This window comes from Schistocerca cancellata, chromosome 3, assembly GCF_023864275.1.
Source record: "Schistocerca cancellata isolate TAMUIC-IGC-003103 chromosome 3, iqSchCanc2.1, whole genome shotgun sequence".
NCBI classification, from domain to species: Eukaryota; Metazoa; Arthropoda; class Insecta; order Orthoptera; family Acrididae; genus Schistocerca; species Schistocerca cancellata.
The window spans coordinates 251,362,614-251,385,344 of NC_064628.1; positions in this window are offsets into that span (position 1 = coordinate 251,362,614).

Consider the following 22,731-nt stretch of genomic DNA (forward strand, 5'->3'; position numbering starts at 1 on the left):
ACCAAGTTCCGTGTTCATAAGCTACCTTATCTCAGTTCACACACGTTGCTTCGTATAACATACAGGAGTACTGAGTTCAATTCGCTGGCGCTTTAATCTCCTTAAACTATTGACTATATAACCTCATATAGGCGAATAAACCCAGATTTAATGAACACTAGATGCTATGGCGTGTTAAAAATCAACATAAGCAGACGGTTCGGCAAAGATGTCGATAAGTTGCCATAAAGCCTCTGCATCAAACATTATCCAACACTGGGTGGCGTGCACTGGCAGCTGCACGAGCTGAACAGCATGTCACTATCTGCTCATTTTAAGATGGAGCGCACGACTGCCTCGACAGAGCGGTGCCAACATTGGCTTATAACTTTCAACATCGCCTTACGCCACAGAGACCAGGACACTGTGTTTATTGCATGATCTGATTGCCGCTCTTGTTACAACTAACACGGTCACGCTTCATACTCTTTCTGGTAACACAGACTAACAACAATTTTGCACAAGACAGCTCGGATGTACCTGAATTTGATCAGTGTTGTTTATTTCGTGAAGATTTTTGTGCAGACCTAATAAAGTATGTATGCATTTTCTGGGTGCTGTGAGTAGGATTCGTCTCTGGAGGACAATGCTATAAGTTCCGCAAAATAACCCTCTATGGCTGCCCTCCCCTCTTTGACGATCGCAAAACATTTTTCACCCATAATTTTAAAACACTTTACTAAAAGAAGCATAATATTGCTTTAGTACAACGACATTGCGTGGCACTTGCGCTGATCTGCCTTTAACTCTGAGCTAGCCCTGAATCCAGTTAGCGATAACTACGATCACTTGTAAAAATTCCAATTGTTTCTTCTAGGTGGTGACTGTGCACACGGTCCTGATGCTCTCTTCAGGTACTGTTTGCTAATTACAGCCGAGTGGATCCACGTGTCCGCTTATACCTACATCTGGTGGATGAACGTCCACTTGGGATGTATTTGAGTGGCAAATGCATCCTCTATTAACTCAGTCACTGTCAATGCTAGGCAGCTTCGCGCCCTTCTATATAGGCTGTATGTTACAGGGTATTCCGTTTATCTTGACCATCGCAAATAACTTTCTGTCCAGAAGAAAAATAAAAAATTTATCAATCAAATGTTGTTCAGTTACTAAAGGGACATTAAAGAGCATCGTTGCCTTTCTTGTAACATCCTTCGTTACGAAGAAACGAACACCAATACGTCGAGGGATTTTCTGAAAAGTAAGGCCACCGAATTTATACAGCAAAGTCGGGACTGTATGGAGGATGATCGATGAGAGTGAACCCAAGATATTGGGTTGTTTCAGATGTTGCAGTACTCGATTGCCATGCTGAAGAAGAGGGTGCTCCGTGTATGGACGCTCTCCGAATTCGTGTTTTCAGAACCACCATTAAAGATCGGTGTTTCTCAGTCAGCAACGCAGTTACGTTACGCACCGCCATGTTGCACACTGCAATTGGGTGCACCAGCGGCAGAGGGCTGCAACTTGCGTCAGCGAAGAGGGAAAATCGAACAAGTAATACGTATGACGTGTAATACCTGAAACGATACTGAGAACCGAATTCTTTACTCTGTACGTCTGGCGAGAAACGTGGACTCTTGAAAATTCTGATAAGAGGCTGGAACCATTTTAAATGTGATACTATAAAAGAATGTTAAAGTGGAAGTTAGATAAAGGATGAAATGAACAAGTACAAAAACGGTAAGTGAGGAAAGAAGTCTATGAAACACCCTTGCCAGGTAAAGGAACAGGTTAAAGGCACCTGTTGAGACATCCAGAAATATTTAACCTGGCCGTAAAAGGAGTAGTAGAGATGAGAAGTTTAGAAAAAGGTAAAGAGAAGAACAGTCGAAATATGTATGACTAAAAGAAGATAATAAAGAAGACTTTTGACTAAAAGAAGCTTATAAAGAAGCTGTTGTTGTTGTTGTTTTGGTCTTCAGTCCTGAGACTGGTTTGATACAGCTCTCCATGCTACTCTAACCTGCGCAAGCTACTTCATCTCCCAGTACCTACTGCAACATACATCCTTCTGAATCTGCTTAGTGTATTCATCTCTTGGTCCCCATCTACGATTTTTACCCTCCACGCTGCCCTCCAATACTAAATTGGTCATCCCTTGATGCCTCAGAAAATGTCCTACCAACCGATCCCTTCTTCTACTCAAGTTGTGCCACAAACTCTTCTTCTCCCCCATTCTATTCAATACTTCCTCATTAGTTATGTGATCTACCCATCTAATCTTCAGCATTCTTCTGTAGCACCTCATTTCGAAAGCTTCTATTCTCTTCTTGTCCAAACTATTTATCGTCCACGTTTCACTTCCATACATGGCTAAATTCCACACAAATACTTTCAAAAAAGACTTCCTGGTACTTAAATCTATACCCGATGTTTCTCTTCTTCAGAAACGCTTTCCTTGCCATTGCCGGTCTACATTTTATATCCTCTCTATTTCGACCATCATCAATCATTTCGCTCCCCAAACAGCAAAACTCCTTTACTACTTTAAGTGTCTCATTTCCTAATCTAATTTCCTCAGCATCACCCGACTTAGTTCGACTACATTCCATTATCCTCGCTTTGCTTTTGTTGATGTTCATCTTATATCCTCCTTTCAAGACACTATCCATTCCGTTCAACTGCTCTTCCAAGTCCTTTGCTGTCTCTGACAGAATTACAGAGTCATCAGCGAACCTCAAAGTTTTTATTTCTTCTCCATGGATTTTAATACCTACTCCGAATTTTTCTTTTGTTTCCTTTACTGCTTGCTTAATATACAGATTGAATAACATCGGGAAGAGCCTACAACCCTGTCTCACTCCCTTCCCAACCACTGCTTCCTTTTCAAGTCCCTCGACTCTTATAACTGCCATCTGGTTTCTGTACAAATTGTAAATAGCCTTTCGCTCCCTGTATTTTACCTCTGCCACCTTCAGAATTTGGAAGAGAGTATTCTAGTCAACATTGTCGAAAGCTTTCTCTAAGTCTACAAATGGTAGGAACGTAGGTTTGCCTTTCTTTAATCTATCTTCTAAGATAAGTCGTAAGGTCAGTATTGCCTCACCTGTTCCAATATTCCTACGGAATCCGAATTGATCTTCCCCGAGGTCGGCTTCTACCACTTTTCCCATTCGTCTGTACAGCATTCTTATCAATATTTCGTAGCCGTGACTTATTAAACTGATAGTTTGGTAATTTTCACATCTGTTAACACCTGCTTTCTTTGGGATTGGAATTATTGTATTCTTCTTGAAGTCTGAGGGTATTTCGCCTGTCTCTTACATCTTGCTCACCAGATGGTCGAGTTTTGTCAGGACTGGCTCTCCCAAGGCTGGCAGTAGTTCTAATGGAATGTTGTCTACTCCCGGGACCTTGTTTCGACTCAGGTTTTTCAGTGCTCTGTCAAGCTCTTCACGCAGTATCATATCCCCCATTTCATCTTCATCTACGTCCTCTTCCATTTCAATAATATTGTCCTCAAGAACCTTGCCCTTCCACCTTTCTGCTTTCCCTTCTTTGCTTAGAACTGGGTTTCCATCTGAGCTCTTGATTTTATGCAAGTGTTTCTCTTTCCTCCAAAGGTCTCTTCAATTTTCCAGTAGGCAGTATCTCTCTTACCCCTAGTGATATACGCCTCTACATCCTTACATTTGTATGAAGAAGCTAATAAACACAATTTCCAAGTTGACAACAATATTTAATCCATTCATCTTGTGTCTGAAGCTTTCTTTTTCTCCGTGTTTGCATCCTAATATACAGTGTGTCTCTCCTAAGAGCCGTCAGGAGCCATGTTCTCTGGTGTTTCAGCAGATACTTGCAACTTCTTTTGTGCATTACGTAGCTGGAGTCAGCCAAAACAATTACTGCTCGTCACGTCTTTCATGAGACGCCCATTGTCGTCGGAAGGCATCGGTTTCTTTCAAGTTACAAACAAAATTATTTTTAAAGCAGAATTAGACATAGCCATTCGATAGAGCGTCACCAGGTCAGTCGACTCCGATATTCTCTTCATTAGTATGAATTAACAAAGACATCAACACACGAAGCGTAACCAGTCCTGCAGCAGCGCCAGCACTCAGCACTGCCCTGTCCCGCGCTTACTGGTACCGCCAAGCATGCAGTCCTTCTGAGTCTCTACTGGATTGTTGTTCACTCTTCGAGATTTACTGTTCTTGCTAACTCATACCGATAAAACGAATATCGCTTTAGATTAATTTGGGAGCGCTCTTTGGTATTGGCACATGAAACTATTTTTTTTTCTTTTCTTTATGGAAAGCAAACTAACCCCTTCTGTTCGCCCTGCACAATGAAAAAATGAAATTGCAAATTGCTGACGAGTGTTAGGAGAGACACACTGTATACAAGGATGTGTGAAAAATAATCCCCCGATTTTGTTAAGTGAAAACTCTTAAGGCTTTTTAAATAAAGCAATTTTAAACATTCTGCATGTTTCTTCTTCATGTGCATATATTTATTTCTCAAGTTTGTCATCCTGGCGGCGAACACATTTCTCCCAACGAGAGACCAGTTTGTTGATACCGTCACTGTAGAATGTTTGCCTTTGTTGACGGAGCCACAACCTCACCTCTGCTTCATCACTATCAAAGTGAGTTCCTCAATGACTGTCGTTCAGTTTTGGAAACAGATGAAAATCCAAGGCGTGGATTGTTGAAGCTATCGCAGCGCGCGTTTGTGGTTTGGCATTGTCGTACTAAAGAAGAGTGTGCTCCACGTGTGGACGAACTCTTCGAATTCGAAACTCGATTATAGCACGCTGTTTCTCACTCACTGACATCGTTACATTAGCTCCATCATGTTACACGCTACAACTCCGATCCCTCTACCGGCAGAGGGCTGCAAATACGTGGACATGAAGAATAAAGATGTAGAAAGTTAATAGCTTTTGTTTTATTTAAATGCTTTGAGAATTTTCACACAAAAAATTCGGAGGCATTACTTTTCAGTACGTCCCTCGTAATTCGGGAACGTAATTCTACCTAGACATTTAATCGATATGACAGTGCAAGCAGAACGCTACAAGATTACAGGATAGTTTTTCCTACTCATCTCTACATATTTAGAGCAATCTGCCCTTCGTCACTCCAAGTAGAAATTTTGTCTGTACAAATATATACAAAGTGGTACTGTTGTGACAAAAATGGCTAAAAAGATTTATAACATCCGTAAACAGAGCATTCTCTCATCCCATTTTACGTACACAATTGGTAACGATCTTGTCCTTGTGCTACCTTGGTACTCGTATTTCTGAAGATATAAATAATTCCGAAACGCGTCATGCTTACTTTGTGATCAATAAGGTCATTCTTCACCTGCTGTATGATTTTTTTATGCGACCCACACAGCTTAACTGCAGAACAACGCAATTTGCTGAAATGGTCGCGAGCCTCCTAAGTGACTTCACGTCACACATTTATCTATACGCTGAAAATAACTTAAAGTGACTGCTATTATGTAAAACTAGAAAGACTGAAAATTCAATAAAATATTTCTAATAACATTTTTACCTTTTTCGGACAAAAATCCAAAGCCAAGCGTTTTCGATGAACTGCAATTGATGAGAAAGTACCCAGAAAGAACGCAAAGAAAGCTGTGTTGTGTTAAACTCATATTATACACTCCTGGAAATGGAAAAAAGAACACATTGACACCGGTGTGTCAGACCCACCATACTTGCTCCGGACACTGCGAGAGGGCTGTACAAGCAATGATCACACGCACGGCACAGCGGACACACCAGGAACCGCGGTGTTGGCCGTCGAATGGCGCTAGCTGCGCAGCATTTGTGCACCGCCGCCGTCAGTGTCAGCCAGTTTACCGTGGCATACGGAGCTCCATCGCAGTCTTTATCACTGGTAGCATGCTGCGACAGCGTGGACGTGAACCGTATGTGCAGTTGACGGACTTTGAGCGAGGGCGTATAGTGGGCATGCGGGAGGCCGGGTGGACGTACCGCCGAATTGCTCAACACGTGGGGCGTGAGGTCTCCACTGTACATCGATGTCGTCGCCAGTGGTCGGCGGAAGGTGCACGTGCTCGTCGACCTGGGACCGGACCGCAGCGACGCACGGATGCACGCCAAGACCGTAGGATCCTACGCAGTGCCGTAGGGGACCGCACCGCCACTTCCCAGCAAATTAGGGACACTGTTGCTCCTCGGGTATCGGCGAGGACCATTCGCAACCGTCTCCATGAAGCTGGGCTACGGTCCCGCACACCGTTAGGCCGTCTTCCGCTCACGCCCCAACATCGTGCAGCCCGCCTCCAGTGGTGTCGCGACAGGCGTGAATGGAGGGACGAATGGAGACGTGTCGTCTTCAGCGATGAGAGTCGCTTCTGCCTTGGTGCCAATGATGGTCGTATGCGTGTTTGGCGCCGTGCAGGTGAGCGCCACAATCAGGACTGCATACGACCGAGGCACACAGGGCCAACACCCGGCATCATGGTGTGGGGAGCGATCTCCTACACTGGCCGTACACCACTGGTGATCGTCGAGGGGACACTGAATAGTGCACGGTACATCCAAACCGTCATTGAACCCATCGTTCTACCATTCCTAGACCGGCAAGGGAACTTGCTGTTCCAACAGGACAATGCACGTCCGCATGTATCCCGTGCCACCCAACGTGCTCTAGAAGGTGTAAGTCAACTACCCTGGCCATCAAGATCTCCGAACGCTGGTCCAACTGAGGCGCCAGGTGGAAATGGCATGGCAAGCCGTTCCACAGGACTACATCCAGCATCTCTACGATCGTCTCCATGGGAGAATAGCAGCCTGCATTGCTGCGAAAGGTGGATATACACTGTACTAGTGCCGACATTGTGCATGCTCTGTTGCCTGTGTCTATGTGCCTGTGGTTCTGTCAGTGTGATCATGTGATGTATCTGACCCCAGGAATGTGTCAATAAAGTTTCCCCTTCCTGGGACCATGAATTCACGGTGTTCTTATTTCAATTTCCAGGAGTGTACGAACACGTTTGTCGTTTATGTGTCAGAGTATATGAATGTATCAAACTATGTAAACAAACTGTCAAAATTTGACTGACCAATAGAATTCGTTCTGCATAAGCAGCATACCCCGCTGCAACAGGGAAAGAAGGGAACGAGCGGAAAAATACTCCTGTCGGAGCGCAACAAAAAACTGAATATGTTCCTCTTTCGAAGAGGAAAAGTGGTGAACCAGCTGGCTCAGACCTCATTCCGCCTTTCTCACCAAAACTTTTGGCATGCGAATATATTAACGCTTTTTGTGCTGAAAGAAAGCAGCAGACAGAGAGTGAAGGTGAAAGAAAGAGGAGACACTGCCAGTACGAGAGAAAAGAGAGGAGACAGTGATGGTGGGAGGGAGAAAATGGCAGTGATTGAGAAAGAGTGGTAGATGAAGACAACAGCAGTGGGATCCAAAGAGAGAGTACATCCTGATAGTGAGTGAGAGACAGTGGTAGTGTAACAGAAAGAGAGATGGTTGGAGATAGAAGAAGCGGGAACAAAAGAGAGAGAAGACAGTGGAAATGAAAAATACGGATGAGTGAAGACCATACATAGGTTGGGGGGGCAGGATCCTACTAGACCAGCGAACTTTTAACACCTACGTATAGGCCAGGGCGCATTTTGGACTGAAATTTTAAACTTGTTGGTGTAGAGGAAAAATAAGTTGGACATCCAACAATTTTTGACCTGCCAGGGTATTGTGGAGATGCTGACAGTGGGAAAGAAAGACAAAACGAGACAGTGTAAGTGAGAAAGGAGACAGTGCCAGTGTAATGTACTGTAAATCAATGGGAGGAAAAGGAGACAGTGGCAGAGAGACATGTTTAGACAGTGCAGTGAGAGGGAGCGCTGAGTATGAAACCTTAACTACAAAGACAGACGGGCTAAAGGGATTTAGAATGTTCTGTGTGAATACATTTCTTCTATATCAGTGGTTTTCAGCCTTTCTTCATTGGGCCCCCATTCACGAGGAAATACAGTATCAGCCCCGCATAGAATATTTTATTAATAAAAATGGTCCTTTTTTTATTTTCTTTACCTAATTATCTGTTTTACTAAACTCATTTCGGGATCAACCTTTTTTCATTGCTGCCCCATTTACCAGGAAAAATAGTATCAGCCCCGCCCAGCCTATTTTGTTAAGAAAAATGGTCCTTTTTCGTATTTTATTTACCTAATTCTCTGTTTTACGAAACTCAATTCAGAAGGATTTTACGCAACAGAAACCAAAATAATAGCGAAAATATCGATCAAATTGTTCATCATTATCACGTTTCTATTTATTCAAAACCTATGAAATAAAAATATTCATAATGCAGCAAACAAGGATCAGAAGAGCGTTAAAAAATTAAATTATAAATATCTTGGTATTGGATGGACTAGCTCTTCAGAAAAACATGTATCGAGACGTGATGCAATAGCAGATGCAGCCACTCGAAGTTCTTTGCTTACTTTTAGCTTTGAACGGTTGTTCGACTTCATAGTTACACTAGCTCCAAACCCAGTCTTGCGCAAGTATGTTGCTGCAAGAGGAATCAGGATCTTCCTTGTATTTTGGCTCAGAGTTGGGAATTCCTTGCTAATACGTATCCAAAAACCTAATAAAGACACTCTTCAATGAAATATCACAGGTACGATCAATACGTTGTCCTTGCTCTTTTACATTAACTGGTTGATTTTGGGAGAGGGGACCAAACAGCGAGGTGAGGGAAGGATAGCCAAGGAAATCGGCCGTGCCCTTCCTAAGGAACCATCCCGGCATTTGCCTGAAGCGATTTAGGGAAATCACGGAGAACCTAAATCAAGATGGCCTGCCGCGAGTTTGAGCCATCGTCCTCCAGAATAGCCGGCCGCTGTGGACGAGCGGTTCTAGGCGCTTCAGGCCGGAGCCGCGCTGCTGCTAAGGTCGCAGGTTCGAATCCTACCTCGTGCATATATGTGTGTGATGTCCTTAGTTTAGTTAGGTTTACACAGTTCTAAGTCTAGGGGACTGATGACCTCAGATGTTAAGTCCCATAGTGCTTGGAGCCATTTTTTTCTCCAGAATGCGAGGCCAGTCTGCTAACCACTGCGCCACCTCGCTCTGTGCTCCTTTACATTAGACGTGTTGGTGCAGGAACGTTTTCGAATGAATTTTAATCCAATTAAATGGATCAAAATCGTCGCTGAAATACTTTTCAAAGTGAACTTTTAGTGTTGCAAGACGATGAAGAAGTCAGGTTTCTTATCTCCATTACAAGTATGGACTATCTGTCTCCTCTAATAAAGACATTAGAGTAGGGAAGTTTCCAATTGGTTTTGACACAGCTCTGATTGCTTTATGAAAGCCTTCACTTTTTCATTCCAAGATAGTACAGTTGACTGATTACCATGAAGTGAAGGATTAAGGATATTTAGTTTCTCAAAAATGTCAGTGAGGTAAGCAATTTTCAATAAAAAATCTCCGTTCCTGAAACAATCTGCCAAAGAGTGACTTTTCTCTTTTAAGAAACAGAATATCTTATTTCTCAGTTCAGTAATTCTTTTTAGTACTCTACCCCTTGAAAGCTATCGAGCATTACTAAAAAGTAGCAGTTGAATGCGTTCAGCACCCAGCTCCTCGCACGACACTTTAAAAAGCCTCGAATTTACAGATTTTGCCTTAATAATATTAACTGTTTCCAAAACCGTTTGCAACCCTTCATGAAGGGGCGTACTGAGTTATTTACCTGCCAGAGCCTCCCGATGTATCACGCAGTGAGGGCACACTGCATCAGGAGCTACAGTTTTAACACTCGCTTACAATCCATCACGAATTTCAGACAATGAGCAAGTTCCAGCTGTGCATATTCCAGTGCGCCTTTTTCATCAGATCCCATTCTGATTAAAAAGGATATTGATCGTGTCAAAAAGGTTTTGTGCTGTACCTGATTTCAGTATCGGCTTACAGAAAACTAATTCCTCTCGAATGTTAAATTCATCAACGACACGATCATAAGCAACCAAATGAGTACCTTTATGAATATGAGTCTCTACGTCCATTTAATGTGCAAAACTGTTGTCACCCAATTTATTTATTATCTGTTCGAGCAAATAGTCAGAAATTTTTCTACGCACTGTGTTTTTACATATAGGAATACTTTTCAACTGATCAGCAAACGAGTCAGCAAACACTGTTGATGCTATATGAATTCCTGCTGGTAATACCAGAATTTCTGCAACGATGTGAGATTTCTTGCAATTAGGAATCATATGCGAAATCTGGTTAGAGGCTAAAAGGGCCTTAGAGGTGACATTCGTCGTTTCAGCAAAGTTCTTCTGGCTATATAATGAAACGTTTAGTTTCGTGAGAAGAAATCCTTTTGGTTTTCCCGTTAATTCAGGATGTTCAGTTTCAAGATATCTCTTGAACTTGTTAGGCTTCGTGCTGCCAGCAGCTAAAATAGTTAAACAAATTAGTCACTGCGGACATTTTTCACCATTGATAGTAGTTCTTATGATGCCTAGCAATAAATAGTTCTCGTCATACTTCCTCGTTTCTGCCTTTGGAATATCCCCTCCCCTCAGCCAGCTGATGGACCACACGAGTGTCTTCATGTCTGTCACTAACCAGCAACCGCTTTACGCTACAGTCAGGTCTTCCTCGCGAAATCTGGAAGACTGTAAGGAGGCTTCGAGATACACGGGCCAAGGCCTGCTCCGCGCGCGGTGATTATGGACACAGTGACACTAAACTGCCGACAACGGACGATTCCGCCGATGATCGACCCAGTTCGCCCGATCATTTCAAACAATGCTGAAAATATGACCGAGGTGTTTTTCGTGCCTCCTTGCACGCCATTCGCGCTCCACGGTTTGAGAACCACTGTTCTGTATCATAAAGGTGTAGATCATAGCAATGACTTCCGACATGCGTTCAGGTCTGGAGGAGATTGCATAGTAGACCATAAAACAAACACACTGTAAATTGTTTTCGCTGCTGCTACGGTCGCAGGTTCGAATCCTGCCTCGGGCGTGAATGTGTATGATGTCCTTAGGTTAGTTAGGTTTAAGTAGTTCTAAGTCTAGGGGACTGATGACCTCAGATGTTAAGTCCCATAGTGCTTGGAGCCATTTGATTTTGTAAATTGTTTTACATGCTTAAACATGCAGTGACTATTATAAGTAAGTCTCTCCCTGTGCAGGAGTCACACGTGACATGCTGAGATTTGGATCGATTCAAGGAATGTACTCGGGTAACTGAAATGGTTAAGGTGACCGCTCGCATGAAGCGACAAATGCGTGTTAGAGTCGCGGTCGGCTACAAACTTTCGTAAGTCATAGATAAACTTTGCAGCAGACATCCAATCGTAAACGCGATTGCTAAAACATTTCTTCAGTTTCACCCAGCTGTAGATCGGAGCAGTGTCTGTTCTTGCAGACATCAATGCATGTCTGAAGGACATCGCATAATGCACTGCAAAACACAGACACTGCAAATAGTAGAAATACTTCTCAGTCATCTTCGCTGCCCTTTAAAATCGACTACTGCCTTCAGAATTGTAAAAACCATGTCTAATGCACGCCACGTCAAGACAATAGCACGTCTTGTCAAGGTAGCTCTGTATGGCAACCACGAAGCTTATTGCTTCCCTAGTGAACATACTCAAGCTGCACTATGTGTTTTTTACTGTCTGGAATCTAGATAACCCTGTACCGTATTTGTAACCAGATGTATTGCTGACAAAACAGTAGCTTACTCATATGTTGTTTTAAGAGGGAGCTGCTCAAACCTCACTCGCAGAACTGAATGCGGAAGCAACCTTGCGTAAAAGCGAAGGTCGACACAATGCTTCCGACTCACCTCATGGTCAACCTTTCAGTGACACTACGTCTTTGTACTCGATAGGAGAATTACATCAGTCTTCTTGTAAAGCCGGCGCCAGTGCCGTATCAGGGAAGAAAGACTGCAAGTTGTGACATGCCTCTACAGACAATTTCGAACGTGGTTTGTAGCAATGGGGTGGGGAGATCGTGTTGGCCACTCAATGCGCTAAACAGCATGGGTTAGACTTTGAAAGGGGAAAGCGTCGAAAAACTTGGCTGGGGAGCTGGATTCCTTGCCATCTGCATCGAAGATCTTTGAATAACAGAATAGTGCAAAGTAGTCCGCTGACAAATCGACGTATTCCATTTTTGATAGAGTAAGCTTTAAATAATTTTTGTTGTTCAGTCTATTGTTCGGAGTGCTAATCACTGCGAAATCCACATAAGGCATTAATCTCGTGCTTATGACAAATTAATTCTTAGCGGTTTTTTCCTGTGACAATGCAGTAAAACAAAAAACTTATCATAATAGACCACAAAGGAGAGCTTTTACTGAAATGAGAAGTCCTCCAGCTGATTCCTAAACCTTTAATTTGGCATCCGAACGTGAAACTATCGTCGTAATAGGGGTTGCCAGGTATCCCGAATTAGGTGAGTTTGTCTCGATTTTTCTGTCGAAAATCCGACTCCCGATTGATTAAAGCTTGTCAGGATACGTACAAATAATAATTACAGAAGACGGTTAATACTTCACAAATACAAACTGTTCGTTGCGCTTGTGTTTCATTTAAGAGGGAGTCTAGCAAATGTAATAAAGAAAAATTAAGTTTTAGTCTAGCAAGAACTAAGTTGGCAGATGTATACTCAGTGGTCATTAAAGAGTCAGATGTGATCAAAATAGCTGACTGTCGTTACAGCTTACCAGGGAAAGGAAGTGAGCTGTTTGAAGCTGAAATCTGATAATAAGTAGATTAGATTATTTCGCTGACTATAATAATATGTTTAAACTGTTTCAAGACGTCTGTATCTCATCCTAATGCTGTTCCTGAAATAATTTTTAACTTCGTGAGTAGTGTCGGTGAGCGGAGGGACAATGTCTATGAATGGCCACCTTAGAAAGCGGAAATTACACCGTTGCAGTTTCGTCATTTTGTCGGTGACGAAGAACGGAAAATTCTTCTAAGGAGGGAAGGTTCTTCTAAGGAGGATGAAAACCGAGCAGAAACAAAAATAAAATAAAATGCAGTGCTTTGCTTCAATTCATAGTGTTATACATGGTCCACTCACATTAATGTAACCATCACAGATGTTGGATGTCAACGTGCATTAACCACTCGCAGACGGCTAGTGGCAGCTCTAACACTGGAGGACATATAAAGCATGTCGGAGAGAGTGGAGGGGACGCGGGAAATGATGCAGTCGTTGTCGTAATACGGAAACTGAGCGATTTACGTGCGTCCAAAGTTGCATGATCATCGGCTTTCCGGTTAGGGGAGGATGCATTCCCGAAACGGCTGAGCTTGTAAACTGTTCGCCTGCCCCCGTGGTTAAAGTGTACCGAGCACGGCTATGCAGAACCGGCATCGAGACAATTGTGGTGCACCACGGGCCATAGATGTCAGGGGTGAACGACGGCTGTGGAAATGTGTACGGGCGAAAGGACTGTTGAGCAACTGAACCAAGGGGCTACCAACAGTGTCTCCCCAATTACCGTTCAGCAGGCGCCTGGTTCACGCACCCACGCTAACTGCTGCTCATCGGTGACGAAGGCTGGAATTTGCACGCCATTACCGCAATTGAACGCCCACTGAGTGGTGACAGGTGTCCTTTTCAGGAGAATCACATTTTATGCTCCATCACCACACAGATGGCAGTTGGCGTCTGTGGTTTCAAACGTCTGAAAACAAAAGGTCCAGGAGGAGGCAACGTTACGATCTGCGGAATATTTTCATGGCATTCCTAGAGTTATCTCGACATTCTGGGAGGCACAGTGGATCAACAAGTGTATGCATCTTTCCTTAGGGACTACTTCTACCCCTAAGTGCAGTTTGCTTTCACTCGGCACAATGGTATCTACCAGCAGGAAAATACAAAGTGTCACACAGCTGATAATATAAGTACGTGGTTCGAAGAGCACAAGGTTGAGTTTACCGTACTGGCTAGTAAACTCTCTGATTTAAAAGCAATTGCCGGCCACTGTGGCCGAGCGGTTCTAGGCGCTCAGTCCGGAACCGCGAGACTGCTACGGTCACAGGATCGAATCCTGCCTAGGGCATGGATGTGTGTGATGTCCTTAGGTTAGTTAGGTTTAAGTAGTTCTAAGTTCTAGGGGACTGATGACCACAGATGTTAAGTCCCATAGTGCTCAGAGCCATTTGAACCATTTCTAGGCGCTTCAGTCCGGAACCGCGCGACCGCAACGGTCGCAGGTTCGAATCCTGCCTCTGGCATGTATGTGTGTGATGTCCTTAGGTTAGTTTGGTTTAAGTAGTTCTAATTCTAGGGGACTGATGACCTCAGATGTTAAGTCCCGTAGTGCTCAGAGCCCTTTGAACCATTTTTTACAGGCTTCTCGGAGTTGTAGAGGTGTCGTAGTAGATAAAGTTTTGATACCGAAACCATGTCCGGAAATACACTGTTTGGATATAAAATAAGTTTGAAGCTCGGATCACTTTCAGATCCCCCACGTCATGGTGCCAGCACAAACTGTGGTGCTCCTCGGGTGCGCCATACTCTCGACTTTAAACGGATGTCCTTCGTCACGTAAACGAGAACCCGCTGACGAGTATTCCAAATACTGCCGATGCCATGAGCTCCTGTAAGTACACGGGTCAAGCAATCCGATCTTGAAACTTACATCACATCCTAACGGTACATTTCTGGACGTGGGTTTCCTAACAAATCTTCAACTAATGCGTTCTCTCTGTAGCGGGACTTGCTACTTCCGCAGGACCAAAATCCATTCCTGTACTACATAAGGGCCGCAAGAAGAGAGAAGAATTGCATAATTATTCCTCTGTAGTTGTTTCACAAATACAGTAAGGTGACAAAAGTAATGAGATGCCTCCTAAAGGATCTTCTATTTTCAAGCGTAGTGCAGCAACTCGACGTGGCATAGATTCAGTAAGTCGTTGGAAGCCCCTGCAGAAATATTTATCCGTTTTTCCTTTATTGCCGTCCATAATTGCGAAAATGTTGTCAGCACAGGATTTTGTGCACGAACTGTTCTCTCTATTATATCACAGAAACGCTCGATCAGATTTATGTCGGACGACTTGTGTGACCAAACCATTTTCTCGAAATGTCCAGGATGTTCTTCAAACCATTAGCGAACAACTGTGGCACGTCACACAGCGCATATTCATCCATGAAAATTCCATAGTGGTTTGGAAACATGAAGTCCATGAATGGCTGAAAATGGGCAGCAATCGACCGAACACAACCAGGACTCAGTCTATTCCGTAGAAACACAGACCACACCGTTATGGAGCAACCACGAGGTTGCGCACTGCCTTGTTGACAACTTGGGTCCATGGCTTCGTGGGGTCTCCACCACACTTAAGCTCTACCATCACCTTTTACCAACTGAAATCGGACTCATCTGACCACGTCACGGTTTTCGATTCGTCTAGGATTCGTCAGAGCCCAGGAGAGGCGCTGTAGGCGATGTTGTATTGTTAGCAAAGGCACTCGCGTCGGTCGTCTGCTGCCATAGCCTATTAACGGCAAATATCACCACACTGCTCTAAAGGATACGTTCGTCGAACGTTTCACATTTATTTCACGTAAAGTTGCTTGTCTGTTATCATTGACAACTCTACACAAACGCTGCTGCTCTCGGTCGTTAAGTGGAGGCTGTTGGCCGCTGCGTTGTCCGTGGTGAGAGGTAATGCCTGAAATTCGATATTCTCGGCACATTGTTGACACTGTGGATTTCGGAATATTAAATTTTCTAACGATTTCCGAAATGGACTGTTTCGTCCAACTCAGATTCCGCATTCAAAATCTGTTGATTCCCGTCGTGCGGCCATAATCACGTCGGAAACCTTGTCACATTAATCACCTGAGTACAAATGTCAGCTTCGCCAGCGTACTGTCCTATTATGTCTAGTGTACGCGATACTACCGCCATCTGCATATGTGCATATCGGTATCCGATGACTTTCGTTACCTCAGTGTATGCGCATATTGCTGTCCCATGACTTTTGTCACCTGAGCGTGTAGTTACATCCAGACAGTACATTTCTGGACGTGGGTCCCTTATAAACACTTGTACCGAGTTCCCTCTATATTAGAGGTGTACAGACTTGCTAGTACCAAGGTACGCAAAGCCCTCCCTCTTACTATGTGAGGGCCACATAAATGGAAAAAATTACGTAAATACTTCATTTCTTTCACAAATATTCACTTTATTTAACAAATATACGAGGGACCCTCCAAAAGAAATGCACACTATTTTGTTTTAAATCCATCTTTTATTCTAAATGTTTGAAAGTCTTACAGTATCTAGATACATCCTTTAGGAACAACATTTTCATTTCTCCACATAATTTCCATCCCTCTCAACTGCCTTACGCCTTCTAGAAATCAGTGCCTGTATATCCACACTGTAAAATTCTGGACCAACCTGTTGGAGCCACTGTTTGGCAGTATGCACAAAGGAGTCATCGTCTTCAAACCTTGTTCCGCGAAGAGAGTCTTTCAGTTTCCCAAAGAGATGATAGTCACATGGAGCCAAAAAAAAGATTCAAATGGCTCTGAGCACTTTCGGACTTAACAGCTGAGGTCATCAGTCCCCTAGAACTCAGAACTACTTAAACCTAACTAACCTAAAAACAACACACACATCCATGCCCGAGGCAGGATTCGAACCTGCGACCGTAGCGGTCGCGCGGTTCCAGACTGAAGCGCCTAGAACCGCCCGGCTACTCCGGCCGGCCCACATGGAGCCAGGTCAGGACTGAAAGGTGGGTGTTTCAGTGTAGTCCATCCGAGTTTTGTGATCGCTTCCATGGTTTTTTGACTGTCGTGCTACAGCAAAACATCCTACTTTTGTCGATGTGGTCGAACACGACTCAGTCGAGCTTGAAGTTTCTTCAGTGTCTTCACATATACATCAGAATTTATGGAGGTTCCACTTGGCATGATGTCTACAAGCAAGAGTCCTTCGGAATCAAAAAACACTGTATCCATAACTTTTCCAGCAGAAGGTCTGGTTTTGAATTTTTGTTTTCTTCCGTGAATTTGTATGATGCCACTCCATTGATTGCCTCTTCGTCTCTGGTGAAAAATGATGGACCCATGTTTCATCACCTCTTCCAAGAAATTCATCTCCACCATTCTCGTACTGCTCCAAAACTTCGCTGCATACCGTTTTTCTTGTTTCTTTGTGAGCCATTGTCAACATCCTGGGAACCCACCTGGCACAAACCTTTTTTAACGACGCCAACACTTTCAGTATTCTGCAAACACTTCCTTCCCCTATCGCAACGTAGAGTGACAATTCGTGCACTGTGATGCGTCTGTCAGCAGTCACCGATTCGTTAACTCTCTGCACATTGTCTGGAGAGTGTGCAGTACAAGGCCTGCCGCTGCGAGGACAATCCTCAATATTGCCGTGCCAACTTTCATCACGTAACCTGCTTGCCCACCGACTAACTGTACTGCGATCGACAGCAGCATCTCCATACACCTTTTTCAACCTCTTGTAGATGTTTCCCACTGTCTTGTTTTAACAGCACAGGAATTCTATGGCAGCGCATTGCTTCTGACAAACTCCAAGTGTAGCAGCCATCTTGAAGACATGCTGTGATGGCGCCACTCACGAGAACAGGTTGAACTAAGTATGAAAACAAGCGGGAAGGATGAATCTACACACTGTAAAACTTTCACACATGCAGAATGAAAACTGTATTTTTACAAAAATAGTGTGCATTTCTTTTGGAGTGACCCTCGTAGTTACAGCAGCGTTTACTCAAAATAAGTCAGTTACACAAGCGCCCGCCCTCTCCTTTCTGGAGGTGAATGATAGATCAGTAAAAAACATTTACAAGAACGAAACGTGAGAATACGAGTCACTATCAGATCATTGGCGAGCCGCATGCGACCCGCTGTGCATCCCTACTCTATTGGAACTCTGAAACATTCTATATATTGGGTGACAAAACTCCGCTAGCCAAGGGGGTCCCCAGCATCCACAGGAGACTATGTTTCGAAGGAAATGAAACGTCTCACTGGCTGCAGAGGAGGGAAAGCTGGCGGCCCCGAACGTTGGCATAGGAGCCGTTCCACACCAACGGTTGGTGCTGCCGTAAAGTTATGTCGCTGCAAGGTCGCAGGCGACAAGAGCTGGCGTTTCGTACACCGCTTTAGATCGTAGCGACACGCTAAACAGTTTTGTCTGCAATTTCGGCCTAAAGACAGCGTCTGGATTCAGTGCGTCAGTAAATCACAAACGATCTTTCTTTCACGTAATTGTAGTACGTCGTTTAAATGGCAGTAACAGAGTATAACACTTGCCATTCATAATTGTTTGGTGAGCAGTTCGTGCTATATAGAATTATTAGATTTTTCTATTGCTCCTCTTACATCTACTTCTTTTACATTTAATGACTCGACTTCAGTTACTTTCCTCTAACATCTTACCTTCGCCCTCATCAGAAGTCATTCTTTCCCCAAACGAGACATCTTCGACCGCGCCAGGTGTTCCAGTAGTGAATTTTTCCAGTGATCAGAAGGACCGATGGTCTTATTATTTTACCTGGTGCAGTAAATGCAGAAAAGGATTTCTCACTGGGGGCAAGGGATTCGATTTTTCACCGTCGCCAAAAACTGAACTTTTGGTTCGCCCAGTGGTTACCCAGGGAGGGTAACCACAGGTCTCTTCCCGCCCCTCTTTCCCCCTTCCCAAAACGATATCAGTAGGATTCGATCAGTTGCCATAATCGCCACATGTAACATTGTGCTGTTGTTTCTGAATCAAACTGAAATATCCTGTTGTTTCTGAAGCAAACTGAAATCTCAGGCAGTCTTATGGCTATACAACGGCTTCTTAACGTGTTCAGTTCAGTTGGAAAAGAAATTGGGAGGTTTATCCAGGATGTTTAACGTCACAGACAAGCACAGTGACCACCAAACCAATGAAAGAAGCATATGTCTGACATATGAAGATGAAAATAAGCCGAAGATGGAGAGCATAGAATTATCTCTTTTGTTGCTCTGTAAGAAAATCTGACCAAGAAGCACCGTAGTTCATGTTCACGAAATATTCCTTGTACGAGGGCGTTCTGAAAAATGGTTCCTCCGAATTATAGTCTGAAAATTCTTTAACCTTTCTAAATAAAACAAACGTTACTAACATTCCGCATGTTTACTCTTCATGTCTAGGCCTACATATTTTCAGTCTTCTATCGCTAGAGGGCTCCTAATTGTAACGCGTAACGTAATAGCGTCTAGCGTCTAGCGTGACAACCAGCGTGTTGTAACTGAATTTTGAATTCTAAGAGTTCGTCCACACATGCGGCACCCTCTCCTTCAGAATGCCAATGCGAGACCACAAATTAGCGTTGCAGCATCTGCATCAATACGACGCCTTGGGTTTACTATCATCCATCATCCATACAGTCTCACTTGCCTCATCTTTTGTGTTTCCCAAACTTGAAGAACATCGTCGATGAATTAACTCTGACAGTGATGAGCGATGCAAGCAGCGGCGAGGTTGTGGCTTCGTCAACAAAGTCGAATATTCTACAGTGACGGTATCAAAAGACTGATCTCTCATTGAGAGAAATGTGTTCGTCGCCAGGGTGTCTATCTTGAGAAATAAATCAGTAGGCGTGAAAATACATACGTAGAATGTTTAAAACTTTTGTTTTATTTAAAATCTTTAAGATTTTTCACATAAAAAATCGGGGGCATTACTTTTTAAGATGCCCACCTACTTGTAAGTGAAAAACTAAAACGGGAAACAAAGATCCAATAGTCTGCGACTATTCTCAAGTGAGCATTGCAGTTTTCTGCCCTCTTTTAGAAACAACCCGTTATAGTAATCCACAGCTTCACAACTAAGACATCGACATTAGTAACGATCCAAAATATTGACATTAACTGCATAATAGCGTGTTGGTCCACCTTAGTAACCAATTACAGCGGCCATTCTGTGTGGCACGGATTCATCTAGCCCTTGTTACACTATGTGATCCAAAGTTTCTGGACACCCCCAAAAATATACGTTTTTCATATTAGGTGCGTTGTGCTGCCACCTACTGCCTGGCACTCCATATCAGCTACCTCAGTAGTCATTAGACTGTGCGAGAGAGCGGATGTGATAGTGAAGTGGAAAGGGACACGTACAGTACAAAAGCGTACAGTCCGACCACGTCTGTTGACTGACAGAGACCGCCGACAGCTGAAGAGGTTCGTAGTGTGTAATCCAGACCATCACACAGAAATTCCAAACTGCATCAGGACCCATTGCAGATACTATGATAACTAGGCAAGAGGTGAGAAAACTTGGATTTCATGGTCGAGTGGCTGCTCATAAGCTACACATCACGCTGGTAAATGTCAAACGACGCCTCGCTTGGTGTAAGCAGCGTAAACATCGGACGATTGAACAGTGGAAAAACGATGTGCAGAGTGACGAATCACGGTAGCATTGTGGCGACTCGACGGCATGGTGTGGGTATTAGCAATGCCCGGTGAACGTCATCTGCTAGCGTGTGTAGTGCCAACAGTAAAATTCAGGGGCGGTGGTGTTATTGTATGGAGGGGACTTGCACCCCTTGTTGTCTTGCGTGGCACTATCACAGCACAGATCTACATTGATGTATTAAGCACCTTCTTGCTTCCCACTGTTGTAGAGCAACTCGGAGATATCGATTGCATCTCTCAACACAATCGATCACCCGTTCATAATGCACGGCCTGTGGCGGAGTGGTTACACTACAATAAGATCCCTGTAACGGACTGGCCTGCACAGAGTCCTGAATCCAATAGAACACCAGTGTGATGTTTTGGAACGCCAACTTCGCGCCAGGTTTCACTGACTGACATCGATACCTCTCCTCAGTGCAGCACTCCATGAAGAATGGGCTGCGATTCCTCACGAAACCTTCCAGCACCTGATTGGACGTATGCGTGCGAGAGTGTAAGCTGTCGTCAAGGCTAAGGGTAGGCCAACACCATACTGAATTCCAGCATTACCAATGGAAGGCGCCACGAACTTGTAAGTCATTTTCAGCCAGGTGTCCGGATACTTTTGATCACATAGTATAGGTATATGACATAATATGTCTACGCACAGGTCACGTAATTCCAGTGAAGGACGAGCCAGTGGTTTAGGGGCGCGGAACCGGCGTTTAATAGTGTTCCACCGCGTTCAGATCAAAAAGAACTTGGTGGCCAAGATATGTACCTGAGTGCTGTAACCTGCTTGCTCCCGAAGCCATTGTAGTGCAGTTCGGCGTGATGACACAGTCAGTTAGGCTGCTGGAAGATGCCACCGCCGTCGGTGAGACATCTAGCATGAAAGTGTAAGTAGGCTGTTTATGTTTTCTTATCGGCAACGTTACGTAGCGCTCTATATGAAAATCACTGCCCGCAGCTCGTGGTCGTGCGGTAGCGTTCTCGCTTCCCACGCCCGGGTTCCCGGGTTCGATTCCCGGCGGGGTCAGGGATTTTCTCTGCCTCGTGATGGCTGGGTGTTGTGTGCTGTCATTAGGTTAGTTAGGTTTAAGTAGTTCTAAGTTCTAGGGGACTGATGACCATAGATGTTAAGTCCCATAGTGCTCAGAGCAATTTGAACCATTTTTTGAAAATCACTGGCTGTGCTGTGTGCAGTCTGTGGCTAGTTTGCATTGTTGTCTGCCATTGTAGTGTTGGGCAGCGGCAACTGGATGTGAACAGCGCGTAGCGTTGGGCAGTTGGAGGTGAGCCGCCAGCAGTGGTGGATGTGAGGACAGAGATGGCGGAGTTTTGAAATTTGCAATACTGGATATCATGAACTGCTGTATATATTATGACTTTTGATGACTATTAAGGTAAATACATTGTTTGTTCTCTATTAAAATCTTTCATTTGCTAACTATGCCTATCAGTAGTTAGTGCCTTCAGTAGTTTGAATCTGTTATTTAGCTGGCAGTAGTGGCGCTCGCTGTATTGCAGTAGTTCGAGTAACGGAGATTTTTGGTGAGGTAAGTGATTTGTGAAAGGTATAGATTAATGTTCGTCAGGACCATTCCTTTGTAGGGATTTTTGATAGTCAGATTGCGTTGCGCTAAAAAATATTGTGTGTCAGTTTAAGCACAGTGCTGTATAATTTTTTCATAAGGGGACGACGTTTCAAAAGGATTCAGAGGATCCGCAATATTGTTCACGTCGTCTACGGCTGTCATTTTCAGCTGCTCCCACCCTTCAGCTGCTACCACAGGCACTATGGAAGCTCAGGTGAATGTCGTCCATAGCACAATGCTGACCCTACGGGGCTGCATAGTGAATATTTCAAGCAACTGTTCGCCTGGATGACTGTTTACCCGGACACGACCAATGTGCTGCCTCGTCCGATAAGCCAACACATTTCCATGGATGCTCAATCTCGATGACCCCGTGCCCCCTGCAGTAATGATGGCTCATGCAGTAATTATGGCTCATATCAAAAGGCCGTCTGTCACCACTTAGCAGACGTCCAGATGAGCTGTTCGCGTTCGGGCCTTCGCTGATGAACAGCCGTTAGCATGGTGCATGAACCAGGCGTCTGCTCCGAAGGTCCATACCCAGTAACATTCGTTGAAGGTCGTTGATGTGGCACTGTTTACAGCACCTCGGTTCCTCTGGACGGTCTGATGCTCAACAGTTGCACGGCTGTTCGCAGCTGTCTTTCATCCTTGCATCTACGGCCCATGGTGCGCCACAGT